Source organism: Monodelphis domestica, chromosome 1, assembly GCF_027887165.1.
Source record: "Monodelphis domestica isolate mMonDom1 chromosome 1, mMonDom1.pri, whole genome shotgun sequence".
NCBI classification, from domain to species: domain Eukaryota; kingdom Metazoa; phylum Chordata; class Mammalia; order Didelphimorphia; family Didelphidae; genus Monodelphis; species Monodelphis domestica.
Genome location: NC_077227.1, coordinates 49346895 through 49353311, shown reverse-complemented (window position 1 = coordinate 49353311; position 6417 = coordinate 49346895).

Below are 6417 nucleotides of genomic sequence, written 5' to 3'. Positions count from 1 at the left end.
TGGGATAGCGAATGCCAACTGGATATCCTTTGGCAATCCTTTTACTCAAGGAACGTCCAGTCTAGACAGGAAGGCAGACACAATCATGGAGAGTGCTAATAAATGATAATCAAATAGAGGAACCCATGTGTGGGGCACAGAGGCAGGTCCAACATCCCCCCATACAGGTGGCTCTTCTATAACATCCCTAGCAAGTGGCCATTCAGTTTTTGGAGACTTCCCTAAGCAGACCTTCCATTTTGGGATAGCTCTAGTTTTAAGGAATTTCAGCTGAAATCTGCCTTCCTAACTATTGTCCCTGCTTATGTTCTCAACCAAGCAAAACAGGTTCTACTTTACCATGGCCTTTCATATGTGAAAATAGCTGCTGTTCCCCTTCCCCCACCCCTAGTATTATCTGAGCACCAAGTCCTGCATTCCTTCACTAGATCTTGTAGGATGGGTGCTTAAGGCCCTTCCTGAGTCTAGCTCTGGCAGTGCTTTGGGCTCTGCTCCATTGGCCTGCTAGCTTTTCTTTGTTCTTGGTTTTCTACATGATTTGTGAGGGAGAGAGGCAAGAAAAATCCCTTTCTCTGTCCTATGTGGTTTAATTTGGGCATAGTATATTAATTAAAGGAAATCTATAACTCATTTCTGTTGTATAACTGATGGAGCACCAGGACAGATTTCCTACACCGCCATCCCTTGTCAGTTAACTTTCCCATAAGGATATTTGGGCTGGCAGAGAATAGGACAGGAGTTTCCAGTCTGGGCAGGGCAGAGTCATTGGAAAATAGTACCTCTTTGTGGTAGAAACAGAAAAGCAGGAAGGTCTGGATTTGCAGTCTCCTTCCACTCCCACTGCTTATTTGTTGTAGGCTTAGCTGCTGCCCTAGCCCCTGGAACTCAGTTTTACGCTAGGGCTTCTCAAAGGCTGCTTTAGGAGATGATTAGGTAGAGATTAGGTATCTTCATTTACCCCTAATTGCTCTGTAGCCTCATACTTTGAGAAACAGAACTAGCATGGAGTATGATTTTCAAAGCTGGTCAAAACTGGATGGACACTGATCGTGGCTTTTGTTCATGTGGTTTTTTATGATTGTAAAGAGCTTCACATGCACTCTCTCATTTGGTCCTCAGTAATGCCATGAGGTAGCTAATGAAGCTATTACTGCCTCCTTTTTGTAGATGTGGAAACTCAGACTCGGAGAGGTAATGATAATTGCTTAAGATAACAGAGTTGGTTAGTGGTTAAGCCAGGACTGGAATCCACCATCCTGATAACCACATTACACTTGAGTACCAGTTTCTATCTCACAGAAAACTGGGTTTTAAATGATAATAATAGTGCCCTTCATGGTCCTTTACGCACTATTTTCTGAACAAGTAGTCCTTCACAGGGAGTCCATTCTGTTTTTGGATAATTCTCATTTTGGGGAATTTTGGCAGCTTTTCAGATATTTGAGGACAACTTCTACTGCCTCTTTAGATTTCTTGGGTGTTTGAGCCAATCCTCCTATGGCATGTCGAGGCCCTGCCTCACTCTCATTTCATTCCTTTGCCAATTAACGAGGATTTAATTCTTTCTATGTGCAGGCATCACAGAGGTGAGTAGGAAGAACAGAAGAAGGGCCTTGCCCTCCAAGTGCTTACATTCTAATTTATATACAAAGGGCTATCCAAGATCCGGAAGGAGAGAGTAACTTTAGGGACAAAAGTGTTGGCAGCTCCTGAAACCAGCAGAAACCTGCTAGAGGTGGGGTTTGAGAGGGATTCCATGAGGTGAAGGTGAGGAAGGAGAGCATTTCGAGCATGGGAGACAGCAGCCAGTGCAAAGGTGCAGATGGGGTTGAAGGTAGGTGGGTCATGTGTGAGAGGGAAAGAATGTATCCTAGGAAAGGCAGAGGAGGCTGGGTGGTTGAGAACTTTAAATGCTAAACAAAAGAGTTAAAATCTGATGCTGGAGTTAATTTTATGGGGGTGGAAATGATGGGGTCAGGCCTTTACTTTAGGCAGTTTGTGGAGAGGATGGATTGGAGTAGGAAGAGGAGTCAAACAGACCACTTAAAAGGCTGTTACAATGGTCTAGGGGGAAGGTGATGAGGTCCTGAACTAGGGCGGTGGCGGCTGAGTGTTTATGATGCCAAACCAAAGCTTTGATAATTGATAGACAACTTCCACATGAGGTGAGAAGAGGAATTAAGAATGACCCCAAGGTTGTGGTCTGAAGTGATTTGGGGCAATCCTTACAAACAGGGAATTGGGGAAGGGACAGGGTTGGGGGGAAACTGGAGTGCTATTGTTTTGGATGTGGTAAGTTTGAGATGGCAATCTCAAACTATAAAACCTCTAGATGGCAGTGTGCAGTAGGAGTTGGTGGTGTGGTCGTGAGGCTCAGGAGAGAACACTTGAGGCTGGGTATATTGGTGGGGAGGGAATGACCTTTCTAAAATCAGTCACCCCCAAATCAACACAGAACTCCAGATGTGCCCTGACTAGGGCAAGGGACAAGCAACACATTCTCAACCTTGATTCTTCTCTGAGAGATTAGTTTCTTGTTTCCTCAATTACATTAGGAACTCACAGAAGCCAGGGGCTGGATTTGCTCTTGTCTTAGCATGGGACTAGGTGGGTGTCTGCTCCAGTCTCTTGTAATTAGAAACCAAATGATACTTGAGAATTTGAATTTTTTCTTTGATTATCTGCCACTTTGTCCTTCAAGTAATTCTGCAGAGGGGTTACATAGTTTCCTTGAGCTGGAAACTAGGCCCTAGACCTTGTGCACACCTCTTCATCCCCCAAGATAGAGAATTAGGAATCAAGTCAACTCATTGTGATAAATACATCTGCTGCCAAGGGACTGTTTCATATCTGTGCCTTACAGGAAACCTAACTTTTCAGGAAGGACTTCCACCATTTGTGCTCATATTGAAATATGGCGGCAAATTTGTCACCAAGACACTTAAGCCTTTGTAACCTGACAAAGCCATATCTTAGAGGAGGCCAAGAATAATGGGGTGGAGGCTCCCCAAACAGTATATCAGGATCTCTAAAATTGCTGCACCTATTATACCAGTCTCTATGTTCAACAAGGATTTTCAGTACAAGAGGAACAGAGCTGACCATATTATTACTTGCAGCCGTAAGGAATCTGACGCTTCTCTTGGTGATTAAGATGTTTATAGTCCCTCTAGAAGGACCACAGGTAATTTTTCACACACACAGGGCAAGGAGAACAAAGCTTTTAGAAACTCATTTGTGGGTGGGAAGATGGAGAGGGGAGAGAAGGGATTGAGACTGTAATGATCATCCCAACCTAGGGAAGGCTGCTATGTATATAGTTGAGGGAGCAGAAGGCCGACTGAGGAGGAACTCTCGTTGGATGGGTGGGGGGTCAAGGTATCAGTTTTTCTTGCTAACTAGGTGTTAGGCTCAGTTTCCTGTTAGAATGTGCATTCTACATTTTAGAGCCATTGGAAAGGCCTTTGCTTTACCTTAGTTTTTACAACTATGCTATATTTAGGGTTATGTCAATGAAAGTGAAAAGAATATTTTTCTCTGGTGAGATTTCACATTCATAGACATATACAAACACATATGGTAGAGAACTTTCTGGAAGGAATAGGTTCAGGATAGGGCATCCCACAAGCTATAGTTTGTATACACATAGTTTCATGTTCAAGATAGGCATCAAATTCATGAAGACTACAAGGAATTCAGCAAGGTTGAACACTTTACCTCAAGAGTTTGTGAAAAAGAATAGTTTCAGGGGGCAGCTGGGTAGCTCATTGGATGGAGAGCCAGGCTAAGAGATAAGGTCCTGGGTTCAAATTTGACCTTGGACACTTCCTAGCTGTGTGACCCATGGCAAGTCACAACACCCCATTGCCTAGCCCTGACTGCTCTTCTGCCTTGGAACCAATACTTAGTATTGATTCTAAGATGGAAGGTAAGGGTTTTAAAAATAGTTTTTAAGGGAGACTTCATGCAAAAGGTGAGTTGGAGGAGTAAGGTAATCCTGGCTAGGATAGAAGCTGGAAGTATTTGTAACAGTTGTAGAAGGGACCAAAAAATCCATTAATGGCCCATTGCACATATTTTGGACATTTAGGCATTTATCTCATTTGATCCTATGAGAAGTGGGGATTGAATCATTCCTGATGAATTTGATATATGAGAAAATGGGATTATAGATTTTAGGACTGGAAGGGACCTTATATAGACCTTCTAATCTACTACCACATTCCCATTTCACAGATGAAGGCTGGATACAGCAAGGCCAGGATTTGAACCCAGCTTTTTTGATTCCAGAGAGCAAGTGCTTTCCCCATCCTCCTTGGTTTCCAATAGAGATTAAATGATTTGTCTAAGGCCATGAGTTGGTGACTGAAGCAAGGTTAGAACTCCGGTCTCAGCTTCTACTTTAGAATTCTTTCTATTGGCTCTGACTTGAGACTTCCCATCTGGAATAGGGCACAAACTATCATGGGGTTGAGGGGTGGGGATGGGGATGACATTCATCATACAGTTCCCCTCCATCTTAACACAGACATTCAACCCCAAACACCTGGGGATAGCAAGAACATAGCTATTATGGATGAGGAACAGAAAAAAGTATGCATGGATACTAGCATAATATAGGGGGGAAGAGCCCTCTGGCTGTGGATTTAGAGGACCTGGGTTCAAGTCCCTTCTCTGATACTAAACTCCTTATATGACCTCAGGCAAGGCCCTTTTACCTTCCTGAGCCTCAGTTTTCTCATCTGTAAAATCAGAGGGCTAGATTAGATGGCTTCAGAGGCCCCTTCCAACTCTGGATGTATGGTCCTATGGTTTTACATACTAGTAATAACTACAACCACTGCCTACCAAGCCAAAGAAACTTGAGGAACCTTAGATAAACCCCTGCCCTAGGGGATGGAGGCGTGAAGAAGGATCTCTCATCATCATTTGGAACTACTATGATGAGGCACTTTTCCCTGGAATTAGAACTGGCTCATCTTAGGAGGAAGTAGCTTCTTACACATCCTGGTCCTATGTGGATAGAATAACAGACCAGTTCCCTGTTTAGGAGATAGAGATCTATTTGTTATCCTGACAAAAGGTAGGTCTTGCCACCTTGGGCCGTGTATCCAGACTGAGTCAGAGCCACCTCCTGAGGCTAATCAAATTTAACTCCCTTAACCTAAACCAAATGATAAAGACCATAGTGAATATAGAAGAAAAAAATTTAAGAAGTAAATAGCTGGGCCAAGAAGAGACTTAGAAATAAGAGTTAGATTTCTGAACCATGGCTTAAAATATAGCAGCTCACTGCTGGGAGAGAGCTGGAGGAATTTTTATTTTTATTTTTTTCCTATTTTTTAAATAGGAAAAGAAAGGAAGGAATGGAATCTTGTGATGGAAAATCAGGACTTCAAAGAGGAAGGGGGTGATGAGAGAATATTGGGTATATACATCTGGGTCTAAGAGAAAGATGCACCTAGGAAGACTAGTGGAAGATGAGATACAGCATTTAGTTAGCCTGTTTACTCTAATGATCCCTAATTAGAAAGTCCTCAAAGCCAAAGATATTTCCCTTAAACTTTGATTATAAGTTAGAAAAGCTCAAGGGGATGTTCTTTTTAAAATTCTCTTAATGATCAGACCCCTGAAGGCCTGTTAAGAGGATGTCCAAGCTCTTCCCCTTCCCTTCCTTTCCTTTCCCACACTCTCAGGTGAGGTCAGTAGGTGGTTCAGGGATTAGAGCTCCAGGCCTGGAGTCGGGAAGACCAGAATTCCAAACTGGTTTCAGACACTAGCTGTGTGACCATGGGCAAGTCACTCAATTTCTCAGACTTGGTTTCCTCAGCTGTAAGATAGGGATAATAATAGCATCTACCTATGAGGATCAAATAGGATAATATTGTAAAACACTTAGCACATGACAGGGGCTTACTAAGTGCTTATTCTCTTCCTCCATTCCAGATGCTAGAAAGCACTGGAGGCTTGGGAAGAGGCTGTGACCTTCAAGTGGCAAGTAATATAGATCTAGGAGTTGGACATGCAAGATAAGGCAATGTAGATCCCACATTTTGAGGGAGAAAATACTTCTTTCCTAGAATTTTGAGGCAAACCTGAAGGAATTCATCACAAAATGTATCATGCCCTTTTGAGGGTGGTGGGTAGGAAGGGAAAGAGAAACTAAGGAAGAGTTACCAGATTACCTATCCACCAGGGCCCTGGTCATGAGAGGCACCTATGCTAGACATCCCTAGACCACTGCACAGTTCTATCCTCATCTTCCTATCACCTTACCCTTTGAAGTCAATGGTAACATGGTAGGTAAAAGATTTGGTTTGGGGTTGGTCTAACCATGTAGCTGTCCACAAAAAGCCCACAAAGAAGCGTATCACAGTCAGTATAAGGTGGAGCACCATCTGGGGTGGAAGGCTGAGG